This window comes from Vulpes vulpes, chromosome 16 (genome assembly GCF_048418805.1).
Source record: "Vulpes vulpes isolate BD-2025 chromosome 16, VulVul3, whole genome shotgun sequence".
NCBI classification, from domain to species: Eukaryota; Metazoa; Chordata; class Mammalia; order Carnivora; family Canidae; genus Vulpes; species Vulpes vulpes.
In genome coordinates this window covers 33,571,650-33,597,812 of record NC_132795.1, presented here as the reverse complement: position 1 = coordinate 33,597,812, position 26,163 = coordinate 33,571,650, and the positions used below count along the sequence as shown (strand labels likewise).

The 26,163-nt window shown below is 41.2% G+C and overlaps 1 long non-coding RNA gene across 1 annotated transcript; it reads right to left on the bottom strand.

The window, feature by feature from the left end:
• Positions 1-13,576: 13,576 nt before the first annotated feature.
• On the bottom strand, positions 13,577-25,891 carry LOC140596002 (uncharacterized). Its single transcript, XR_011998024.1, has 2 exons — positions 19,521-25,891; positions 13,577-18,632 (listed from the first exon to the last, which is right to left on the bottom strand). It is a non-coding gene; the product is annotated as an uncharacterized lncRNA (long non-coding RNA).
• Between the last annotated feature and the right edge of the window lie 272 nt (positions 25,892-26,163).

The window sequence follows — 26,163 nt, the reverse complement described above, 5'->3', positions numbered from 1 at the left end:
TCTTGTTGGCATTTTCATTCTTTTGGGTAAATTCTTAGGGGTGAAAATGATTGTTTAGCTTTAAAAGAAACTATCAAACCATTCTTCAAAGTGGCTTATTACCAGTTTACATGTCCAGCAACAATGTACGAAAGTTCCAGTTGCTTTTTGTGCATTAACAACTGTTGACTATCATGACCTAGACATATTGATTAGGGTTTACGAAATGGTGTTATTCTAGTATTTAAATATTTGCTGAAATGTTTCTAGAAATAGAAAATTCCCTTCAAATACATTTGGTTTTCCTGAAATACAGTTCATATAGGAAAGTCAGGAGTAATGCTTAGTTCTTTATTTACCAATTTTCAAAATAATGTTCTCTCACATCCATCAAAGACTGACAGTGAGAAGGGGTTTTTGTCTCAGAACTATTATAAACTCATGAATTTAAATATATTTGTTGTGCTGAATCTATTTCAGTTATCATTTTTGTTAGTGCTCAAATTGTCTTATCTTTAGCCAATGAAGAGCTCTTCAGATTAGCTTCTGAGTTCTTTGACACAAGGCTCTAAGTCTTTGATAACTTTCTTCCCTTCTAAATGACAAGTTGTTCCAGACTTGTCTTCAATATTTCCTGTAGGAGATATGGAACCAGCCATTTCTCCAAGGAATCCTAGTGCTCTTTAATGGGAAATGGTATTTTGGAGGCCACAATCTGGCAAGGGTGTTTATTGCTAGTGAGTGTTCATGATTTCTAGATCTTTACAGTGGGTGGAGCTAAGAAAAGTGTTGTTCAGGCTCCCCACGAGGAGCCTGCTTCTCCCTCTGCCTGTGTCTCTGCCTCCCTCTCTGTGTCTGTCATGAATAAATAAATAAAATCTTTAAAATAATAAAATAGCTATGTTAGTGGGAGTGAAGTGATATCTCATTGGGCCTTTAATTTGCATTTCCCTAATACTAATGATGTAGAGCATCTTATCATGTGGTTAGTGGCCATTTGTGTATGTTCTTTGGAGAAATGTCTATTCAAATCCTTCACCCATATATCAGTTGGGTTATTTGTCTTTCAGTTATTATATGAAGTTTTTTAAAATATGTTCTGGATACAAGTCCCTTATCAATATGGGATTTGTTTTTTGTTTTGTTTTTGTTTTTTTTTAATATGGGATTTGAACATGTTCTCTCCCATTCTGTTTTCATTTTCTTTATGATGTACTTTTTTGGTTGAAGTCTAAATTATCTACTTATTCTTTTGTTGCTATGTTTTTGGCATCATTTCTGAGAAGGTTTTACCTAACCCAAGGCCACAAAGATTTATTCTGATATTTTATTCTAAAACTTTTACAATTTCAGTTCTTACAGTTAGGTTCATGATTCACATTTATGAATTTTATGTATGGCAATCTAACTTCATTCTTTTGCACGTGAATATCCAGCTGCCCTAGAGCTATTTGTTGACAAAACTATTCTATTCTTTCCCTGATTTAATTGTGTTGGACCCCTTGTTGAAAGTCAGTTGACCATAAATATAATAGTTTATTTCTGGATTCTCAATTTTGTTCCATCCATCTATATATCTCTTCTTAGGCCAGTACCACACTGTCTTGATTACTATAACTTTGCAGTAAGTATGAACTCAGGAAGTGTGAGTCCTCCAATTTTCTTCTTCCTTTTCAAGATAATTTAGTTATTCTTAATCCCTTGCGTTTCTATATGAATTATCAATTTCTGAGAGAAAACCAACAAGGATTTTGATAGGGATTGCATTGAATATGTAGGTCAGTTGGAGAATATTGCCATCCATCTTAACAATATTAAATCTTCAATGCATGAATTTTAGATGTCTTTCTATTTACTTATATCTTATTTAATTTAACGGTATTTTGTAGTTTTCAGAGTATAAGTTTTATGCTTTTGTTAAATTTCTTTCCAAATATTCTTTTTGGTGTTCTTGTAAAGGGAATTGTTTTTTAATTTTAAATTCCTCCTTGCAAAAAAAAAAAAAAAAAAAATTCCTCCTTGCTTTTTTTAACTTACCTACCACTAGACCTGAGGATCATTCCATTGTAGTAAATACACATATTCTTCATTTGTCTTTACAACTGCAATTATTTTCTTAGCTTATGGTTTAAATTTTTCACAAGTATTATATATTTGTATAATTGAACAAAGTTATTATTTATTCTGAAATAAATAAAATATTATACCAATCAGATAATTACCTTCATCACTGGCTAAGAGATATGGCAAAATAACATCTGAGAGATGCCAATAATTACCTGACAATTCACATCTTCTAAGGGAACTTGTTTTTTCTACAGATTTTCTTTCCTTAAAAGGCCATTTACTGGACCACAATACTACCTACTGTCACAATCATTGATTGGGCCAGGGAATGTGGCAGTGTATCAGTCCCCCTTTTCCCTTCTTCTATTCTAATGGAAAAATTTATGTGTTTAGATATCTGTGTCCAGATGCATCATGACACCTCCTCCTTAACCTTAAGGGGATCAGTCTTTATCAGTTTAAGTCAGTTGTGATGACTGCCATTTCCCTTGCCAACTCTGCCAATGAGATGCCAAGGGGAAGTCTGCTGAATGCCTTTTATGAAAGTTGTTCCTTGTTCTTAGAAAGTTAGGAACAGTTGACTTTCTGTCTCCTAGTCTTGTCAACCCCTGAAGCTGTGACAGCTAACTTGGAATCATGAAAGAAGCCAACATGCTTCTTTCATGATTCCAGAGGAAAAGCCAACACACTGAGGATGACAGAACAAAAAGATAGAAGGAAACTGGGTCCTTGATGAGGTCACCGAGGACATGCCCTGTCTCCATTTTATTGTTACATAATTTAGCAAATGTTTAAAGGATTTTAAACTGGATTTTCTATTACTTTCAGCCAAGAGAATCACAACTGATAAAAGTACATTCCTGACTCAAGTGTAACCAAGCCCTAGGCTGACTAGTTGGACACAGAAAAATGTAAAGTATCACTCAATCAATTGATGCCAACCATAGAGCTAAGGCCTACGCATTTCTGCTTAAATCCAGAGGCACTGTTCAGCTCTGGTCTCTCTGAGGCCTAATCCCAGGATGTCTCCCATGTGTAGCATGCCAGGAAATTTTGTCCCCCTTGTTGCAAGCACTTTAGCTTGAGTGTCTATTTCTTATAACCAAGTGAGTCTAATTAGAGCAATTTGGTGGAAAAGTTAGTACCTTGGAAAATATCCCACTTCCTCAAAAAAAGATATAGACTTTATTACCTCTAGCCTTAAAAGGATAATAGATGCATTATACTACATTTTACTTTTCTAGCTACCCCTATAACAAACTAAAGAAGAAGCCCCCCAAAAATCCATTTGACAGGAAAATGTGGGATCAGTCCTAAAACCTTCACAGAAATGTCTACAGTATCTTAAATTTTTCAGGAAGATATTATAGTCATTTGGAATTTTTCAAGTTTTTAATTTGTTTTTGCTGAACTATTTGAGACTTAGTTGCAGAAATTTATGACCCTCTCTCTAAGTACTTCAACATGTATCTCCTAAGAATGATGGCATTCTCAGAGTGCCTGGGTGGCTCAGTTGGTTACGTGGTCTGACTCTTGAAGATCTCAGCTCAGGTTCTGATTTCAGGGTCAAGAGTTCAAGCACCACATTGTACTCTGTTCTGGGTGTGGAGCCTACTTAAGGAAAAAAAAAAGGAAAAGAAAAGAAAAAAATAGAAGAATAGCATTCTCTTATCTAAACACAAAGCAATTGCAAAAATCAGAAAATTTCACATGTAGACGCTGCTATTATCTAATATGCCATCCATACTCAAATCTTGCTAATTTTCACAGTAGTATCCTTTAGAGAAATATTTTTTCCCATTCCAAAACCACATATTCCATGTAGTTTTCATGTCTCTATATCCTTTTTTTTTCTTTTTTTTTAAGATTTATTTATTTATGATAGAGAAAGAGAGAGAGAGGCAGAGACACAGGAGGAGGGAGAAGCAGGCTCCATGCTGGGAGCCCGACGTGGGACTCGATCCTGGGACTCCAGGATCGCGCCCTGGGCCAAAGGCAGGCGCTAAACCACTGAGCCACCCAAGGATCCCTTTTTTGCCTTTTTTTAATAACATCTTTATGTAGGGTTTTTTTTTTCCCCTTTTTTTACTTTAAGTAGGCTCCATGCCTAGCGTGGATCCCAATGCAGGGCTTGAACTCACAACCCTGAGAACTAGACCTAAGCTGAAATCAAGAGTTGGATGCATAACTGACTGAGCCACCCAGGCACCCCTGTTTGTTTTTTAATATATTAACATGTCTCTTTAGTCTCTTTTACTCTGAAACCATTCCTCAGCCTGTCTTTGTCTTTCACGACTGACATTTTTGAAGAATATAGGACCACTGTTTTGTTCCCATTGCTTCCTCATGAGTCCATTCAGATTTTACATTTGGGGCAGAAACAGTACACAAGCAATATATGGCCATCACTTCAAGAGACCTCAGCTTGTATCATTTGTGATGATGTTTTTGATCTTGATCTCTCAGAGAAAGTGGTTTGGGTTAAATTTATCTTGTTTTTCTGTTTTTATTTAATAAATAACTATAAACATATACTTTGAGACTATATAAATATCCTGTTCCCCAATAAATTTTCTACAACAAACTTTAGCATCTACTGAAGATTCTTGCCTAAATAAATTATTACTATGCTAAATGCATAAATGGTGATTTTCTAACTATCATTCCTCCTACATTTATTACTTGGCATTCTGCCGTAAAGAGCCTTCCTTCTCCCTCTGCCATTTGCTTGCTTGTTTTCAGTGTCAGTATAAACTCATGGATTCTTTTTTGTTCAGTGAGATATAATCTATTCACATCACTACTCATTTTGATACTGAAATCATCCCTGGTTTAGCCAGAGGAGGCCCATCAACTGGCTTCTTCATTCTTTACTTCCTGGCATAGCAAATGCTCTAGGCCTGTGTTGTATTTCCTTGCCCTAGCCATAGAAGAGCCAACATTTCAAGAAGCCTTCTGTTTCTTTTAGAAGAGAATAATTCTTAGAAACCAAGATTTAGGGACACCTGGGTGGCTCAGTGGTTGAGTGTCTGCCTTTGGCTCAGGTCATGATCCGGGGGTCCTGGGATCAAGTCCCATATCAGGCTTCCCACAGGGAAACCAAGATTTGAGAACCAGGTCACTTCATTGCTACACATTCTTTCAGCAAACATACCAGGAAGTAGTTTTTGTTTTGTTTTGTTTTTTGTTTTGTAGGGGGGGGGGGGAGCCTGAATTTTTACCAGTCCAGTACCATAGGTTCTTCCTTTCCCTATTCCATATTTGTACATCCTCTCTCCAAAAGTGAGAACTCTGGCTCCCAGCAACATCAGTATGGTTTCTTATTTGCTCAGTACTATAATACACACAAAAGAATTCCAAAATTGCTACATCTGTACCACAACAGCAATAAACCTTTTAAGTAGAGTTCTAGATTTCTTTGCAGGTTTTCTTTTTTTGTATTTACACTGAGGGTATACATGTGGTCAAGGTACTACATTCAAACATTACTTGAATAAGTTCTTTTTTATTCTATATCATTATCCATTTGTTATGCAGTTTAGTTTCCTTGTTTTTCCTTGTTTCTGTTTGTATTTGGTTTTAGGATTTCTCCCCCAAACTTGTTGATTTTAGTTTACTTTATAAATATGTAAAATATTAGCATGGTTCCAAAAGTCAAAGCTATACACAAATGCTTATCCAGAGAAGTGTCATTCTCTCCTGTATCCCTTCCATTCTGTCCCCTCTCCCCTGTTGGCAAATTTTATTAGTTTCTGGTCTATTCTTCCAGTATATATTTTTGCAAAAAATGAACAGATACTTGTATATTATTTCCCGTATTTCTTACCCAAATAGTAGCAGTATGCTACTATACTCTTCCGCTCTTTGCTTTTTCTACTGAGCAGTAAATCCTGAAAATTACTCCATAAAAGCTGCCTAGTACTTTATTATGTGAATATTACTCTATTATTTTTATATATATATTCAGTCTCTCTCCTATGTGTACATATTTAGATTATCTCCAATATTTTGCAGTTACAAATCCACACGTGTAGTTTTGTATTGTTGAAGATGTTTCTTCAGGATAAATTCCTGCAGAATTTGGTCAAAGGGTAAATTCATAGGCAGCCTTCTTAGATATTGCCAAATTCCCTTCTACAGGGATATTATATCATTTTGCTTCATTCCAGCAATAGATGAGAATGCCTGGTTTTCCACAACCTAACCAACAGAATTCAGTGTTTTTTATTTTATTTTATTATTTTTTTGAATTCAGTGTTTTTTAAACCACTAGTGACACTCATTTAAAAAAAATGCAATCATAACCACCATACATATCCCAAAATTGGTGCTTTTCCCAAAAGAATTTTAGGTGGAAGTCCATATAACTATAAGCATCCCTTGCTTTTATTGTTTTTATCAAGTGGATTTTCTATTTGGGCTTTGCTGCCCCTCCTCTTTTGCGTTTTGTTGTTGTTGAGACACAGAGGGAGAAGCAGACTCCTCACAGGGAGCCTGATATAGGACTTGATCCTGGATCCTGGGATCAGGCCCTGAGTCGAAGGCAGACGCTCAACCACTGAGCCACCCAGGCATCCCAAGAACATAATTATCCACTTTGGGAAACTTTAGCACAAAGAAACAAGAGATGTATATGGGGAGGGACCAGCAGATACCAGACATTTCTTGGATCTGACCAAGTGCATGCTGCAAATCCCAAGAGGCTCAGGGCCGTTGCAGGAATACAGGGTGCATGCCTTTAGACTTCACTTTGTTCTTATCATCCTCAGAGTCCCAGGCAAGAAAAAGCACATCTGTCAGTGGGCAAAGATTGTGTAACTAGCCACAAAGTTCCTCTTTAAAGGAGTCAAGCAGCTCACCAAGGTTTTCCTCTTCCACCTTCTCAAAGCCCATTTGCCTGGCTGGCTGGCTGTCAAGGTCCAAGCTATGGACCTATGGAGGGGGGAAGAAACCACCCCACCAGCTCTAACACTTCATCTGACCACATTTCCCCACCTATGCCACACCTCTACTGTCTTTCCTTTGCTCTTTCTCTTACCCTTCACCCCTCCTTCCCTTGGCTGCTTCACTGATCGTCCACAAATACTTCGTGGTCCTCTCCTTTCCCAGCCTGACAGAGGATGCATGGCATATTAGAAAGCGTGGGCTTTGGACTAAGAAAGGGTAGTTTTGCCCCTTGGCTCTGTACTAATGAGCTTTATGACCTTGGACACATTATGAGACTCCTAGGTCGCTTTTTCCTCATCTGTAAATGGAGAAAATAAGATCTACTTTGTAGAGTTGTTATAGGATTAATAATGATGGTTTGTTTTTGTTTTTTTTTATAAATTTTATTCATTTATTCATGGCAGACACAGAGACATAGGCAGAGGGAGAAGCAGGCTCCATGCAAGGAGCCTGATGTGGGACTCGATCCCCAGACTCCAGGATCACGCCCTGGGCTGAAGGCAGGCACCAAACCGCTGAGCCACACAGGGATCCCCAATAACGATGGTTTTAGTGTCTGACACATTAGTAGCTCGATAAATAATAACTAGTACATAAAAAGCCCATGTAAGGAAGGCCAGAAAGGTACCTTTATTCCTTGTTTTCTTTCCATCTTCTAACCTGTGCTTCCTCACTTTAAGGAGTAAGTGATTTTAAAGCTTTCCAGGGGCACCTGCGTGGCTCAGTCAGTTAAGTGTCTGCCTTTGGCTCAGGTCATGATCCCAGGGTCCTGAGATCCAGCCCCACATGGAGCTCCCTGCTCAGTGGGGAGTCTGCTTCTCCCTCTCCCTCTGCCCATCACCCCTGCTCATGCTCACTCTCAGATAAATAAATAAAATCTAAAAAAAAAAAATTAATGTCTTTTCCAATACTAAAATTCTATTTTTAATGGGAAAAAATAACCATGTATATTAAAGGCCTATTATGTACAGAGAAGATCATATACAACAAATTCTTTAGGTCAACCAGATAAATGAAAATCTGCTGAAAAAATGATCTTTAGATTTTCTTTTTCTTCCTTCATATATTATTGCCAGTGCTGTCACTACATGGTAACAGCCTGTATGTGTCTGTATGTGTAATGTTTATGCCTTAAAAACTCAGTTTCAATACTTCCTTATTCTCTAAACCTGTACCGTCTAATATGGTCACCACTAGTCATGTATGGCCACTAAGAATTTGAAATGTGACTAGTCCCAGTTGAGGATGTGCTATAAGCATAATCTTCACACTAGACTCCTAACACTTAATTTGACCCAAAAAAGGAGTGGAAAATATGTCATTGACATTATTATATTGATTACATATTGAAGTAATATTCTAAATAGATTATATAAAACATATTAAAATTAATTTCACCTTTTCTTTTTACCTTTTTGGATGTGGCTATTAGAATTTCCTACGTGGCTCACATTATAGTTCCTTTGAACAGGACTGCTCTAAACAAATGAGAAGTCTATATAACAATAATTTCCAAAACAGGGATCCCTGGGTGGCACAGCGGTTTAGCGCCTGCCTTTGACCCAGGGCGCGATCCTGGAGACCCGGGATCGAGTCCCACGTCGGGCTCCCGGTGCATGGAGCCTGCTTCTCCCTCTGCCTGTGTCTCTGCCTATCTGTGTGTGTGTGACTATCATAAATAAATAAAAAATTTAAAAAAATAATTTCCAAAACAGTATTGTCATTAATTTTTAGTAAATTTAATTTACTAAGGAACATAAAAGTTTTTTCCTGTGCATATCATTTGGGGAGTAAAATCAATACCCATTCTTAGTGACTTTTACATTTTAATTTTTTGGAGTGATTCTCAAATCACTAGGAATCAGTAGCTATCTGGTGAAGACTGACTTGTCATAGTCGACAGTGTGGCCTCATTTTAAGGAGCCCATCAGTAAAACATCAGGCTGAGGTGATTCATTCAGCTTCATTATCTAGGAAATTCATATCATTAAAACTGAATTAGCTCAGTGCAACCCAGCTAAGTGCTCTCCCAGGTTCTGTGACAGCCTTTGGTGGGAGATGACAAGGCTATCACTAGGAAGCCTCCTTTTACCCTGCTCATCTCCTCCAAACATTATCATCTGCAAAGAATTTTAACCTGGGTCCATAAGATGTGCTTTGGTGCATCCATGAACCACTTGAAATTGTATTCAGTTTTGTGTGTATATGAATTCTATATAGAAAATCTGTAGCTCACCTCAGTTTCTCAAAGGGGTCTATGGCCATCAAAAAGTAAAGGACCACAGACATAAGAAATTAAGTACTGCCTTACCTACTGTATTAGTTTCATAATGCTGCAGTAACAAATGACCATAAACTTAGTGAACTTAAGGGGAGCCCGGGTGGCTCAGCAGTTTAGCGCCAACTTCGCCCCAGGGTGTGATCCTGGAGACCTAGGATCAAGTCCCATGTCCGGCTCCCTGAGTGGAGCCTGCTTCTCCCTCTGCCTGTCTCTCTCTCTCTCTCTCTCTCTCCCTCTCTCTCTCTCAATCTGTGTCTCTCATGAATTAAAAAAAAAAAAAAAACTTAGTGAACTTAAGATTAATTTGTTATGTCACAGTTCTGTAGAAGTCTGACATGGTCTCCCCAGGCTCAAGTCAGTGTATGGCAGGGCCGCATCCCTTTCTGGAAGCTCTAGGGGCAGCTTGTTTCCTTACTCATTCAGGCTGTTGGAAGAATTCTGTTTCTTGCAGTTGTACAACTGAGGTACCCATGTCCTTGCTGGTTGCCATCTGAGTGCTGTTCTCCATTTCTAGTGTCTGCCCACATCCCTTGGCTCATGGTCGCCTTCCTCCATCTTCAAAGCCAAGGTTTCAGCCCTTCTCAAGCTTCAAGTCTCCTTCCTCTCCTTCAGTCACATCTCTCTAATTCCTTTTCCTCCCTTCCTCTCCACTTTTAAAGGCTCATGTGATTATGTTGTGATTACATTAAGCCCATCTGGATAATCCAGGATAATCTCCCTATTTTAAGGTTCATAACTTTAATTCCCTCTGCAAAGGATTTTTTCACTATATGATTTAACATCCTCACAGATGCCAGGGATTAGGGGGCCGCTGTTCTACCCATCACACCTTTCCACCCACATTTGTGCTACTTGCTCCATTCTGAGCATAGAGAAGGTGAGGCTGGTTGACTAGCCCCTCTTGTTCCTCAGCAAAAAGTGTGTGAAGCCCTATTTGTCCTCAACAGCTTCCTCAGTCTTCCTTCTGTTACTCATTAGTGAAGTGCCACCAGGCCCCCCACTTAAAGACTCAGTGTACTTGGGCCTCAACAGCATCCTCCTTCTCCTCTTCCTCAGGCCAGACTGTGATCTCCATCTCTCTACCTTTCCTGCTTTTTTTTTAAATTTTTATTTATTTATGATAGTCACACACACAGAGAGAGAGAGAGAGAGAGAGGCAGAGACACAGGCAGAGGGAGAAGCAGGCTCCATGCACTGGGAGCCCGACGTGGGATTCGATCCCGGGTCTCCAGGATCGCGCCCGGGGCCAAAGGCAGGCGCCAAACCACTGCGCTACCCAGGGATCCCCCTTTCCTGCTTTAAAAATAATAATAATAATAATAATAAGTCCCACAGTACTGTCTGGAAAGGATCTGATAAAATAAGCCTCTCTAAATTGCTAAAGACTGATAGGTCATAACCCTTCTCTAATAATCTTAGATATATTAACAAAATTAAAACTTATAGAAAATGTGTTACTACATTTCTATAAATTGCAAGTACGCTGTGTCCAAGGCTTATTAAATATGTCCACTCACACATGTCTTCTGTTTTCTTATCATTATCAATCAACTCCACTCACTAGGTTTTATTGTGAGGACTATCATTCATCCCTCTCCTTTCTAAGAGATTCACCTTTTGTGCCAGACCTTCAGCACCAGCCAGCTCACAGGTCTCTAAGAGAATATCAGTCTGCCTATCAGTAAATGTACAGACACTACAGAGGAAAAGGTTAGGCTTTCTAGGCCTCAACCACCTTTAACTGTCCCCTTTGTAAAGGCAATCTGACCTAGATATTTTTTTCATAGCATCCTTGTCTTTTAGAGAAATAATCAAATGTAAAAAGGTATTTAGAATTACTGTCTTCATCGGTATAGATGATTTTTTATTTATTTTTTTTTAATTTACGATAGTCACAGAGAGAGAGAGAAAGAGAGAGAGGCAGAGACACAGGCAGAGGGAGAAGCAGGCTCCATGCACCGGGAGCCCGACGTGGGACTCGATCCTGGGTCTCCAGGATCGCGCCCTGGGCCAAAGGCAGACGCCAAACTGCTGCACCACCAGGGATCCCTAGATGATTTTTTTTATATTTAGTTTAAGACGAGATGTAGCAGCCAATCTAAAAAGCCATGAAGAAAAACATTCAGATAGCAAACCGTGGCTTCCTTACAAGCTCCCTCTCTCTCCTCCTTTCTCCCTCTCCCCTTGCCTCTCTCTCTCTCACAGGCACACAAACGACTATTTCTTCTATGTGTGCTTGCAATGAAGAAAATTAAAAGAGTAAAACTGTTTCTGGAGACCCTGGCCCAGTCAGTGAAGTGTCTGCCTTCAGCTCAGGTTATGATCCCAGGGTCCTGGCATTGAGCCCTGCATCATGGGGTTCCCTGCTCAGCAGGGAGCTTACTTCTCCCTCTCCCCCTACTCATGATCTATCTCTCTCTCCCTCTCTCTCTCTCTCTCTCTCTCTCTCTCAAATGGAATCTTTTTAAAATATTTTTTTAAAAAGAGTAAAACTGGGATCCCTGGGTGGCGCAGCGGTTTGGCGCCTGCCTTTGGCCCAGGGCGTGATCCTGGAGACCCAGGATCGAATCCCACGTCGGGCTCCCGGTGCATGGAGCCTGCTTCTCCCTCTGCCTATGTCTCTGCTTCTCTCTCTCTCTCACTGTGTGCCTATCATAAAATAAATAAAATTTAAAAAAAAATTTATAAAAAAAAAAAAAGAGTAAAACTGTTGTTTCTAGGTATCCCTTTCATTAAACCATTTCCGTGACTCTAGAGACAAGATGTCAAGGCCTCTTCAGCACAACACTTCCTCATCTACTAGAGTTCACTGTCGTAGAAAGAGGGACATCACACTTTAACACAGCAGTTTTTATGTGGGGCTTTTTCTTTATAAGATCTGAAAAATAAAACCCCATTTCTCCTTACACACTGCCCCCACTCCCTTCATTTTTTATCATCAGGTAATGTATAGAATCCTTCTTCCAATCCTTATATCTCAACCCTGATATGTACCCCATCCCTCACCCCACACCCTAGGTGTGATCCAAAGGTGATTCACAGGGAACCTAACAAAGCTGCAACCTCTGGATCCCTCACTTGCAGGCCTCTGGGAGTTGCTGGAGGTTGTAAAAGGATCTTGGTAGGGATGCAAAGCCAGGTTGCAATCAGAAAGGATTTCTGTGTGAAATTCTGAAAAATTGCCTAAAAATACATCAAAAGAAAGTATTCTGAATCTCTAAAACATCAGGAGTTGGTTGTGATTTATTTTTTCATCCTAAATGGGTATCTAAATGGCAATTAGATACAATTTTATACATAATTTTACATGCTTTTTTTCTTAAACAGCCCCTCAAATTGTAAATGCTTCAGCCCCACAAAACCTGGTTCTGCCTCTGATTACCTCATACAGTTCCTCATGGCATTCCCAGATCTCAACCCACTCTTCATTTCTAATCCCCACCCCATGATCAAATGGGATTTATTCCAGGGAGGCAAGAATGGTTCAACATCTGTTAATCAATGTGATATACCACATTAACAAAATAATGTGGATAAAGTATAAAAATCTTATGATCGTCTCACCAGAAAAAGCATTTGACAAAATTCAATAACAGTTTTATTCATGATAAAAGTTCTTAACCAAATGGGTAGAGAGGTCATAAACTTCAACATAGTAAAGGCTATCTATGACAAACCCACAGCTAACATTATACTTAGTGGTAAAAAGGTAAAACCTTTTCCCCAAGATCATGAACAAGTAAAGGTGCCCGTCTTGAAACTTTTATTCAACATAGTACTGGAATTCCTAGCTGAGCAATTAGGCAAGAAAAAGAAATAAAAGGCATCCAAATCAGAAAGGAAGAAGTAAAATTATCTCTATTTGAAAGTCACATGATATTCTATATAGAAAACCCTAACGACTCCATCAAAAAAAACTTAGAATTAAGTCAGTAAAGTTGCAGAATACAAAATCAATATACAAAAATCAGTTGTGTTTCTATACACTAATAACAAACCATAAGAAAGAGAAATTAAGAAAATAATCCCATTTACAATACCTATACATAAATTTAACCAAAAAGATGAAAAATCTGAGTGCTAAAAACACCGATGAAAGAAATTGAAGAAGAAACAAATGGAAAGATATTCCATGCTTATGAATTAGAAGAATTAATATCGTCAAAATGTCTATACTACCCAAAGCATGATTCAACAGACATTTAGACAGTTTGCCAACCTTAACAGAGAAGAAAGTATTCTGAAGTTCTTTGAGATCCTCTCCCCAGTATACAGATTTGATAAAGAATGTTTCAAGTGTGCTCTGGGGTCAAGCTGGATTATTTCAGTGGAACTGGCAATCGGCCCAGTAGAAGGAATCAGTTACCTCACGGACAAAGGCTGCAACCCCACACACCTGGCTGACTTCAATCAGGTGCAGACCATTCAGTATTCGAACAGAGAAGACAAGGACAGGAAAGGAATGCTACAGTTGAAGATCGCCGGCGCCCCGAGCCTCTGACAGTGACAGCGCCGTCCCTAACCATCGCGGAGAATATGGCTGACTTGATAGATGGGTACTGCCGACTGGTGAACGGGGCCACGCAGTCTTTTATCATCAGACCCCAGAAAGGTGACTCTGAAGACCAACCGGGTAATTCGGGCCACTATGTCTGTGGTTGGTTTTCTGGGGAAGTGGGGTGATGTGCAGCCTCTGAGCCAGGTTTGAATAGAAGAGCTTCAGGGAAACAGTGTTGGTGATCAGGTGCTGGGTTTGAGCAACACACTGGGGTACTTTCTAGGCAACTGTCAGTGTTTGTAAATAAAATTTTCAGATTATGTTCTGGGTTGGGGTTTTTTTTCTTTAGGTATCCTTTGTAATTCTTGTTAAATAAAGTATCTTTCCTGTTTTTTCTGATTAAAAAAAAAAAGATTCAATGCAGTGCCTATCAAAATTCCATTGGCCTTTTTCACAGAAATAGAAAAAAAAATACTAAAATCTGCACGAAACAGGGGAGCCCTGGTGGCTCAGCGGTTTAGCGCCGCCTTCACCCCAGGGCCTGATCCTGGAGACCCAGGATGGAGTCCCATGTCAGGCTCCCTGCATGGAGCCTGCTTCTCCCTCTGCCTGTGTCTCTGCCTCTCTCTCTGTCTCTCTCATGAATAAATAAAATATTTTTTAAATAAATAAATAAATAAATAAATAAATAAATAAATAAATAAATAAAATCTGCATGAAACACAAAAGACCTGAATAGCCAAAGCAATCTTGAAAAGGAAGAACAAAGGTGAAGGTACCATACTTCCTGGTTTCAAGCCATAGTACAAAGTACCTAGTAATCAAAATAGTATGGTATTGGCATAAAAGCAGACATACAGATCAATGCAATAGAATGGAGAATTCCAGAAAGAAACATGGTCAAGTAATTTATGACAAAAGAACCAGGAATAGGGGCGCCTGGGTGGCTCAGTTGAGCATCTGCCTTTGGCTCAGGTCATGATCCCAGAGTCCTAAGATCAAGTCCCACATCAGGCTCCCCTGCATGGGGCCTGCTTCTCCCTCTTTCTATGTCTCTGCCTGTCTCTCATCAATAAATAAATAAAATCTTAAAAAAAAAAAAAAGAACCAAGAATACACAATGGAGAAAGGATAGTCTCTTTAATAAATGGTGTTGGGAAAACTGGACAGTCACATGCCAAAGAATGAAGCTGGACCACTTTCTTACACCATACACAGAAATTAAATCAAAATGGATTTCAAACTTGAGTGTAAAACCTGAAACTACAAAACTCCTAAAAGAAAGCCTAGAGAATAAGCTCCTTGACATCAGTTTCGGCAATGATGTCTTTGGATTTGACAGCAAAAACAAGGACAACAGAAGTGAAAATAATCCAAGTGGGACCTCATCAAACAAAAAGGCTCCTGCAAAGGAAGCCATCAACAAAATAAAAAAGCATCCCATGGAATGAAAAAAAATATTTGCAAACCACTTGTCTAACAAGGGGTTGATATCCAAAATATATATTATAAATATATATTATAAGATAATATATGTTTTACATATTACATAATATATATAATATTGGATATATATAATATATCCAAAGTATATAAAGAATTCATACAACTGAGTAGCAAAAACAAACAAACAAACAAACAAAAACATTTTTAATGGGCAGAGAGTGTGCCTGGGTGGCTCAGTCAGTTAAGTGTCTGCCTTCAGCTCAGGTCATGATCCCTGGGATTGAGTCCTGTATCAGGCTCCCTGCTCAGCGAGGAGTCTGCTTCTCCCTCTGCCCCTCATCGCCGCCTACATGTGATTTCTCAAGTAAATAAATCTATAGGAAAATTTTAAATGGGCAGGGAAACTGAATAGACATTTTCCAGGAAAGATACATGAATGGCCAAGAAAGATGCTCAGCATCACTAGTCATCAGAAAAATGCAAACCAAAACCACAATGAGAGTCACCTCACACTTGTTAGAATGGTATCATCAAAAAGACAAGAGCTAACAAGAAGGATGTTAACATGTTGATGAGGATGGAAACACTTGTGCACTGCTGATAAGAATGTAAGTGGTGCAGCCACTGTAAAAACAGTATGGAGGTTCCCCCAAAAATTAAAAATAGAACTATCGTGTGATCCAGCAAGTCCACTTGTGGGTATATATCTGAGGGAAACAAAGTCACGATCTCAAAGAAATATCAGCACCCTCATGTTCATTGCAGCATTATTCACAATAGCCAAGACATAGAAACAACCTAAGTGTTGTGGATGGATGAATAAAGAAATTATGATACACACACACACACACACATATAGTGGACTATTATGTAGTCATAGAAAGAAGAAAAATCTGTTATTTGCAACAACATGGGTGGACCCTGAGGGCATTATACTAAGTGAAATAAGTCAGAGAGAGAAAAACATACCATATAATCTCACTTATATTTGGAATCTTAAAAACAAACTCATAAAAAGAAAGATCAGACTGGTGGTTGCCAGAGGTGAGGGGATGGGATGAGAGGTGGGGAAATTAGGTGGTGATCAAAAGGTACAAATTTCCAGTAATAAATAAGTTCTGGGGATGTAATGTACAGCATGATTGTAGTTAACAATACCGTAGTGTATATTTGAAAGTTGCTAAGAGAGTAGCTCTTAAAAATTCTTAACATGGGACAAAAAAATGTGTCACTGTGGGAGGTGATGGATTTTAACTAGACTTATGGTCATCATTTCATAGCATCTACATATATCAAATCATTATGTTCCAAACTTCAACATAAGGTGGGCCGCTGGGTGGCTCAGTCGGTTAACCATCTGCCTTGGGCTCAGGTTATGATCCCCAGGTCCTGGGATCAAATTCCACAGGAATCCACTTCTCCCACTACCACTCCCTCATCTGTGATCTCTCTATCTCGTGCTCTCTCAAATACATAAATAAAATCTTTTTAAAAAGTAACATAAGGTCATATGCCAATTATATTGCTATAAAACTGGAAAAAATGAAAATATAAATAATAAATACTACTCAAATCCATTCCTTCCTCAGTATTGTCATTTCCACCATCTTAGGCATGCATCACTGTTCAGTGAATTATTATAGTAGCCTGCTAATTAGTTCTCTGCCTCCTTCTTACTGCTACCCAAATTATTTTAAAAACTTAAATCTAAAAAAAAAACTTAAATCTGATCTTGTAACTCTGCTGCTTAAAACATTCAGTGGTTCTCCAGATCACTCTCCTTCACCTCCTAGAGCATAAAACTCACATTCCTTAGTGTTAGGATCTGCCCACCACACCATATAACCTCTTCACCCTCCTTTCTCGCTACTCCCACCACCACCATCCTAATTCATTCATTCATTCATTCATTCATTCACTTGAGGATTTATGAAGCAACTATTAGGCACCTTACACCATATGCCACAGCCATATTTGCAGTACTTGGACACCCAATGAAATGCCACCTTGGATGAGCTTTCCAACTGCCTGGGCCTCCCCCTCCCAACTCTACCCTCACCCAATCTACCGATAAAACTCCCTATTCTGCAAAACACTGACCAGGGGCTACCTCCTGTCTTTCAAGCCCTTACAGACTTCCAAGTAGAGGTGGCCATTCTGCATCTCTGTCCTCACAGCATGCATGCTACGCCCTTCCACTGTTATCACACGCTACATTGCCATCTGTCTTTACCATTACACTTCTAACCCTTTAAGGACAAGGCTTATACATGTCCAATTCATCTTAGTACCTAACAGCACTATTATAGAGGCTAATAGTAAAAATTTAATAAAATTTTGTTGGACAATTTGTAAAATATTTTCCAACTTTAAAATTCTGTGATTCAGGCACAGGCTAAGATCAAAAAATAATTGGGGGATCCCTGGGTGGCTCAGCGGTTTAGCGCCTGCCTTTGGCCCAGGGCACGATCCTGGAGACCCGGGATCAAGTCCCACGTTGGGCTCCCGGCATGGAGCCTGCTTCTCCCTCCTCCTGTGTCTCTGCCTCTCTCTTTCTCTCTATCATAAATAAATAAATAAAATCTTTAAAAAAAATTAATAATTGAGAGTGTGTCATCTATTCACACCCCATTTCACATAAAATTGTAAATTTGGATTTTCTGAGGCAGCAGGCAGCAACCACAGATACCGTGCCAGTGCCAGGACTCTACTAGCTCACCTTTGAGCCCTATCTGCCTTATGCATGTTAAGTAAACCGGCTGTTAACTCCCTTCCTGATGTGATCTTTATTTCTGTAATCCTAAAGCAGGGCCAAGGATTCCTAGGATGTCGTGCCACCCGTGGCCACAAGGGGAAAACAGGAAGACCCGATTCGTGTTCACACCCTCCGGCCACCAGATGGACCCCAAACACCAGTTTAATGGAAGCAAAGGCTTAATTTATATCAGGTGCACTTGAATTTAGGTCCGTTTTCCTTTATTCCCTCTTCCTGAAAAGTAAAAACCTCACCCACACGTGACTAGCCAAAAACCTGGAAATTGTCTAGAGATATAAGTTACTTTGCTTAGGAGGAGGAAATGGAAAAAAGAACCACTAAGATTTTTTTTTTTAATAGTTAGAATGAGAGGTCCTCTTCAAGCCCAAATAGAAGAACCAGCAATTTGTGGATTGAGGATTAGATGAGTCCAAAGAATTGTAATGAATTTTTTAGGTGTGTTAACGATGTTTTGTTAAGAAAATAACATAATAAGGGCGCTTGGGTGGCTCAGTCGGTTAAGTGACTGCAATCGGCTGGGGTCGTGATCTTGGGGTCCTGGGATCAGGCCCCACATCGTCGGGCTCCCTGCTCAGCTTCTCCCTCTGCCTCTGCTGCTTCCCGTGCTTGTACTCTCTCTCTCTGTCAAATAAATAAATCTTAAAAAAAAAAAAAGAAATTAAGAAAGAAAGAAAAGGAAAAAATATATAATTAAAAGCAAAACTAAGTAAAAGTCCCCCCCAAAAGTCCTAGGAGATAGATGGGTAGTGAGTCCTAACCATGATCATCAAATTATATTCTTGAGAGCCTTGTGAAGGAAGACAGTCGCTGCAGGAGACAGTTTTGCTGGGCCAAGAAAACATCTAAGCCACGTCCTGCTCCCAGCCGTTGTGGACAGGCATGCGGGCAGGGGAGTGGCAGGTGGGGTGCAGAAAGCAAATCCTCCAAATCTGCTTTATCTTGAAGGGCAGCAAACTCAGGAGAGGGATTTTACTTGCTGGTTCTAGACAGACCTCTGGAATTTATATTCTCCATGATTGCTTTCAGGTCCTCCCATTAAAAATGAGAAGTATTTATTTGCCCCACATAAGACATTTCCATTAAAAATCATGATTCGGGCAGCCCAGGTGGCTCTGCGGTTTAGGGCCGCCTTCAGCCCAGGGCCTGATCCTGGAGACCCGGGATCGAGTCCCACATCAGGCTCCCTGCATGGAGCCTGCTTCTCCCTCTGCCTGTGTGTCTGCCCCTCTCTCTCTCTCTCTGTGTGTGTGTGTGTCTAATGAATAAATTTTTTAAAAATCTTTAAAAAAAATCATGATTCACACCCAGACAGTAGGAAAAGACTGCATTAGGGGTACATGGTACTTTCATTCAGAAGAACTAAGCAGGAGAAGTTGTCTTTAGGGAACTTCATCCTTATTTTCATTTTGTAGCACCAAGAAGAAATAATTCTATGCCCTGCTTTGCTTTAACTGGTGCTGTTTCTCCTGTGCTAAAAGAAAACTGTTTGGGGGTACCTCACCTCCAAACCTCACCTCTTCACCCACCTCACTCTCCGGTCCGTTGAGAATCTGACTCTTGATTTTGGCTCAGATCATGATCTCAGGGTCCTGAAATTGAGCCCCACAAAGGACTCTGCTCAGCACAGAGTCTGCTTGAGATTCTTTTCCCTCTGTCCCTTCCCCCACTCAAAAAACACGCTCTTCCTCTCTCTCTTTCCCTCTCCAAAATAAATAAATAAATCTTTTTTAAGAGAGAGAGATGGGCAGCCCCGGTGGCTCAGCAGTTTAGAGCCACCTTCAGCCTAGGGCGTGATCCTGGGGACCCAGGATCAGGTCTGCATCAGGCTCCCTGCATGGAGCCTGCCTCTCCCTCTGCCTGTGTCTCTGCGTCTCTGTGTGTGTGTGTGTCTCATGAATAAATAAAATCTTAAAAGAGAGAGAGAGAGAGAGAGAGAGAACTGCTTGTAAGGAGTCTGATTATAGGAGGTATTTTCAACCAAAAAATAAGTGTTAGTGTCCAACCACCAACAAAATGTGTATGACATCCCCTGACTCCCCTGCCTAAAGTCGTCCCCATATGTCCTCCCTAAGTTGGATAGTTGGTATTTCATTTGGTTTTGTTTGCTTGTTTGTTTTGCTTGTTTGTTGATTATCCTCTCCATTAGACCTTAAACTCCATGAGGACAGGGCCTGGGTCTATTCTGTTCACCCCCTCGGCTCTTACCAAAATGGCACAAAGTAGGTGGCTAGCAAATAGTTATTGAATGAAAAAATGAGTGAAGAGAAAGTTAGTGTCATCCAAATTCTACAAGCAGAATCCTGGCTGGTTTGTATGTTGAACATTCTTTTAGGAGTGAACAGGACTATTAAGACTATTGCTCTTTTTCAATAGAGTCCAATTATAATTACTGTTCATTTACCTGTGTTCTCCTGGAAGCACTACTTAAGCCAATTACTAGCATTAAAACACAGAAATGTGACATTTCACTGTTGAGATGGCAATCCATTTAAAATATGTCCTAATTTTACTCTCTTGTTAGAAGGTTCTGACAAATCTCTTTATAAAAACGAAGTCCTGGGCGGCCCCGGGCGGGGGGCTCAGCGGTTTAGCGCCACCTTCTGCCCAGGGTGTGATCCTAGGGTCCCCGGATCAAGTCCCACGTCGGGCTCCCTGCTTCTCCCTCTGCCTGTGTCTCTGCCTCTCTCTGTGTCTCTCTCTGTGTGTCTCTCATGAATAAGTAAATAAAATCTTAAAAAAAAAAAAAGTCCTAATTGAGCCTAATCACAGTAGAGCCATTCGTATACTGCCAAGCTGGACTGAGGAGTAAGCTGGTCCCGAGCTGAGTTCCAGCTTGCCAGCTTACAGCCGTGTCTCCAGCCTGGGGTAGCTTTCTGGAGCTTGCTCTTCCCCACCTAGTAAGGCCTCCCTCAGGACTGTGCCTGGCCCATGCTGGGCCCTAGGAATTATTCAATTCCCCTACTTTCCCCACTAGCCCAGAGGGGCCACGCTACTCAAGACACCTCAGACCTCCTCATCCAGGCCTTAGCGACTTCCAGCTTGAGAAGGGAGATTATAGGCCCCTCCCCAACCACCCCAACTCAAACTTCCTCTCCAGTCTCCATATTTATTATGCTTCAACTTCAGATGGACACCCACAGGCACACACACTCTCTCTACCTCCTCCCTACTTAACAGAGAACTGCACTGGCCCCCTGCCATCCCCACAACGTCTCCAATAACAGCTTTTTACTTTGTTGTCAATATGGCCCAGTGTTCAAGGGTAAATGGGTTATACAGGCCAAGGTTTCCCCGATCCTGTCATCAAGGGGCTGCAGTTAGGAGCATACATACAGCATGCAGCCACACACTTGGCAGAACAGAGGCAAATTTTGACATTCAGAAACTCCTACAAATCGATTAGAGAAATCAATTAGGAAAAAGCAAACTACCCAATAGAATAGTGAAGAACAAAACCAGCAAAAGAATGCAAAAGGTCAGTACCCCTGTGAAAATATGCTCAGGCCTACTCACAACTAAAACAAATCAAAACAACCAGATACCATTTTCACCTATGAGATCAACAAAAATAAAAACCCATAATACCGGGGATCCCTGGGTGGCGCAGCGGTTTGGCGCCTGCCTTTGGCCCAGGGCGCGATCCTGGAGACCCGGGATCGAATCCCACGTCGGGCTCCCGGTGCATGGAGCCTGCTTCTCCCTCTGCCTGTGTGTCTGCCTCTCTCTCTCTCTCTCTCTGTGACTATCATAAATAAATAAAAAAATAAAAAAATAAAATTTAAAAAAAAAAAAAACCCATAATACCTGGTGTTGGCAGAAGTGGGGAGAAACAGGCAGTCATACACACTATTGACAGAAGTATAACTTGGACAGTTAACAATATTGAAAATTTAAATACAAAATTCAACTACATTAAATTAACTCCTGTTTATCAAAAGTTACCCATTTAAAAACTGAAAATATAATCGGGGTGCCTTGCTGGCTCAGCCAGTAAAGTGTGGGACTCTTGATCTCAGGGTTGTGAATTCAATCCCCAGGTTGCATTTGAAGCTTAGTTACAAATGGGGTCTTTGAAGGGTGCCTGGGTGGCTCAGTCAGTTAAGCGTGTGACTCTTGATTTCAGCTCAGGTATCAATCTCACAGTCGTGGGTTCAGACCCCACGTTGGACTCCATGCTTGGTGTGGAGCCTACTAATAAAAGGGAGGAAGTCCTTGAAAAATAAAAGTAAAAGGATAATCAATATATTATTTGACTCATAACGGACCAATAGAAGCACAATGAATAGCGAAAACCTATAAGTCAACAAGGAGAGGACAAACACTCCCACAGGAAAAAAAAAGGGGGGGGACGCCTGGGTGGCTTAGTGGTTGAGCGTCTGCCTTCAGCTCAGGTTGTGACCCGGGGGTCCAAAGACCAAGTCCTGCATCACACTCTCCACAGGAAGTCTGCTTCTCCCTCTGCCTGTGTCTCTGCCTCTCTCTGTGTGTATCTCATGAATAAATAAATAAAATCTTTTAAAAAAAATAGGCAAAAGCAATTTACATAAGAGAAAACATGCATAGCCACAAAATACACGAAAAGGTGCCCAATCTCACTAGTAACCAGCGAAATGTAAATGAAAACTACAGTTCACATCTATTAAATTCACAACAATTAAAAGGTTGGGCAATAGCAAATGTTGGTGAGCACGTGGGGTAACTAAAGGCAGAAAAGAATGTGCAAGCACCTTGAAGAACAACTTCTAAAATCATCGCAGATTCTCCAAGAATCAGCCATTCCCTCCGAGGCAAATAAATACCCTAGAGAAGTCCCCACATACTGACAACTGAGAGATACACACAAAAATATTCATAGTAGGGGCTCCCAGCTGGCTCAGTGGGTACAGCACAGGACTCTTGTTGATCTTGGGTTGTAAGTTTGAGCCCCATGTTGGGAGTAGAGATTACTTAAAAATACAATCTTTAAAAAAAAAAAAAAATACAATCTTTAAAAAAAAAAAAAAAGAATCGGGGCACCTGGGGACTCTGTCAGTCAAGCTTTTGCCTTCAGCTCAGGTCATGATCCCAGGGTCCTGGGATCAAGCCCCACATCAGGCTCCCTGCTCAGAAGGGAGCCTGCTTCTCCCTCTCCTGCTGCTCCTCCTGCTTGTGCACACTCTATCTCTCTCTGTGAAATAAATCTTTTTTAAAAAATTATAAAGAATGTTCATAACAGCATTGTTTGTTAACAGAAAAAACTGATACAACTGTAATGTCCATTAACCATGAAATAGCTACAGAAGTTTTGGTATATTCATATAATTTGAAGCTATTTGGTACTGAAAAGAAATTAACTCAAAAATGGATCAACACGGAAGAATGTCACAAATATAATACTGAGGAAAAGATGCAAGTCTCGGAAAAATACGTACAGAAAAGTACCATTAATGCAAAATGTAAGAACATTCAAATCTTTGCATGAAAATGGTAAATACCAGTTCAGGATCCTGGCATTCTTTCAGTGAGATAGGAGGGATGACAGCCAGGGTTGGAGGAAGGAGCATTTACCTGTGTTGACAGTGCTGTTTTTTTAGGCTCTTTTTATTCTTTATGACTTTTTCTTTGTGTATGTTTTACGTAGTACAGAATAAAAAAATTTTTTAAGTGTAATGTATACACACTTTCCCCTAATTCCACTGCTAGGAATTTTTCTTACATGTGTATTAGCTTATGTCCAAGTGTGCAACAATATATACAAAGATGCTCTTTGTAGCAGCTTATAAGGGGGGAAAATGGGAGCATACATAATGTGGGAATATTGTATACAATACCCAATGAAACACCACAGCTAGACGATCATTATAAAGAATGAGCTCCCCCCCCCCCAAAAAAAAAAAAAGAATGAGCTAGGCCTGTATGCCAAGGTACATATTTAAGGGGAAAAAATCATGAGACTAGACCATTTGTGGAAAAATATTAGATTAGCTGTACACACACATATATATGTATAACAAAACATTTCTGGGTCACAAGAAACCATTAATTTCAGTCATCTCAGGGGAATAAGAATGGAGAATAAGAGGGAACTTCTACATTTTATACCCTTCAGAATGATTTGCATCTCTATTTCTACCACTAGTGTGTATTACCTCTATAAATAGGTAACTTGGTGGAAAAAAACTTAAAAAATAGAATAAAATTAGGATGCTGGTTTACCGAGATTTTTTCTTTTCTTTCTTTTTTTTTTTTAAGATTTTCTTTATTTATTCATGAGAGATACAGAAAGAGAGAGAGAGAGAAGCAGGCTCCATGCAGGGAGCCCAACTCGGGACGGATCCCAGGACCACGCTGTGGGCCGAAGGCAGGTGCCAAACCGCTGAGCCACCCAGGGATCCCCCCGAGGTTTTATTTTCAGAGCAAAAGTCATATGAAATTATTTTAATCCCTTTTAATGCTTATCTTTTGGGGAATTTGACAACACTCAAATGAATCCTAATGGTGGCTGCCTTGTATAGGACAATTAGTGCTGCAGTTAGAGAAAATTATTTGTCGTTCTTTCACAGCTTTCTGTAACTATCTGCAGAGCATGTCACCTTCTTTGCTTTATCTCAAATCAACATTCTAAAAATCATAGTTTGTTTTTTTTTTAACATTAAAACGCTTGTTTTTCAAGAAACACATTCAAAAAGGAAGCACATTGGCTGAGCAGGCCAGCACACCCCAGCCAAGGTAGTTCCCGAGCCTTGGGGACACTGTCTCCGCCTCCGAGCGGCGCTGGTCCCGCTCAGCTGGTCCACAAGCCAGGCCACTGACGCTTGGGCACAGCCGCCCTGCTGGCATCACCACCAGAGATGAGCTCCGCCCGGGGTCCACAGAGCCTTCTTGGGCTCCAGCCTGGCCTCTGAAGTCAGGAAGTCAGTGGCTGAAAAGGAAGAGAAAGAAGCTGAGCGTAGAGAAAGAATTCTCTGAGTGCTTCTGGGTTGTCCCAGAAGCAAAGTGCCATTTCCCAAGCTGCCCTGGGGGCCAGGAGTGGGAGCCCAGCCAGGCAACGGAGCCTCAGAACCTCCCCAGTCCACTGAAACCAGGACTCTGTGTTTTGTGTCTATTTTATTTGACTGCCAGGTAAAATCTATTTCCAAAAATAAGAAGCTAAAAAGAAAAGTTTGGAAATCTTTGACCTAGACGGTACTGGTGGCCAGGTGGTTCTCCCACATAACAAAACTTTTTACAACCATTCTTCTATTTTCATCAGTTATAGGGGTGGGGAAGGGCCTCATAAATACCTGCCCTCCGGAACCTTCCAGGCTGCTGGAAAGATCAAGTGAGGTAATAGCCATCTTCAGCTAAGAGGCCCTTAGAAAACAAATTTATTATTTCCTTCCTCTATTAATGGAGGGTATATCCGGTTCAAATAATTAGTCATGCAAGCAAGACCTGCAGGTTTCTTTTAGGAGGAAAAGGAGAAGCAGCAGCAGCGGCAGAACAAGAAGAACGTGGCGGGGAGGGAGCTGAAGCGGGGAAAGAAGAAAAACAACAGCAACGACAGCCCAGTCGTCATTTTTGAAGAGCAAATGACTCTGCTCAGGTGCCTGCCGCCTAAGGAAATGAGGGAGGCGGCGAGGAGGGAAGAGGGGACGCACCTGCCCGGGCCAAGCACCGCGGCCCCGCGCTCCCCGCGCTTCCCCTCCGGGAGAACCCGGCGCAGGCGGCGGCGTCCGCGGTCACGGATGCGGGGCTCGGGCGCGGGGCACTGCGGGGCCCACCTGCTCCCGAACCGGCCCCGAAGAGGGGCCTCGCCCCCCTCCCGGGCACCCTGTCCCCCTCGCCCTGCCCCCGGCCCAAGGGCCAGCCCTTTGGTCACTTCTCTCCCCCGAATACACAGCCGCCGCCTTATCCGCCCCTTCTAAGGACCTCCTCCCCTCACTTTCCGTTTCTACTTTTTCTCCGAGCCTCGGCTGCGGCCTGCGGAGACCTCCCGCTGGCTCGGTGGGTGCTCCGGCTCCTCCGGGGCCGCCCCGTGCCCCGCCCCGCCTGCCCGCCTCCCCCGGTGCCCCGCCCCGCCTGCCCACCTCCCCCCCCGGTGCCCCGCCCCGCCTGCCCGCCTCCCCCGGTGCCCCGCCCCGCCTGCCCGCCCCCCCCCGGTGCCCCGCCCCGCCTGCCCGCCTCCCCCCCCGGTGCCCCGCCCCGCCT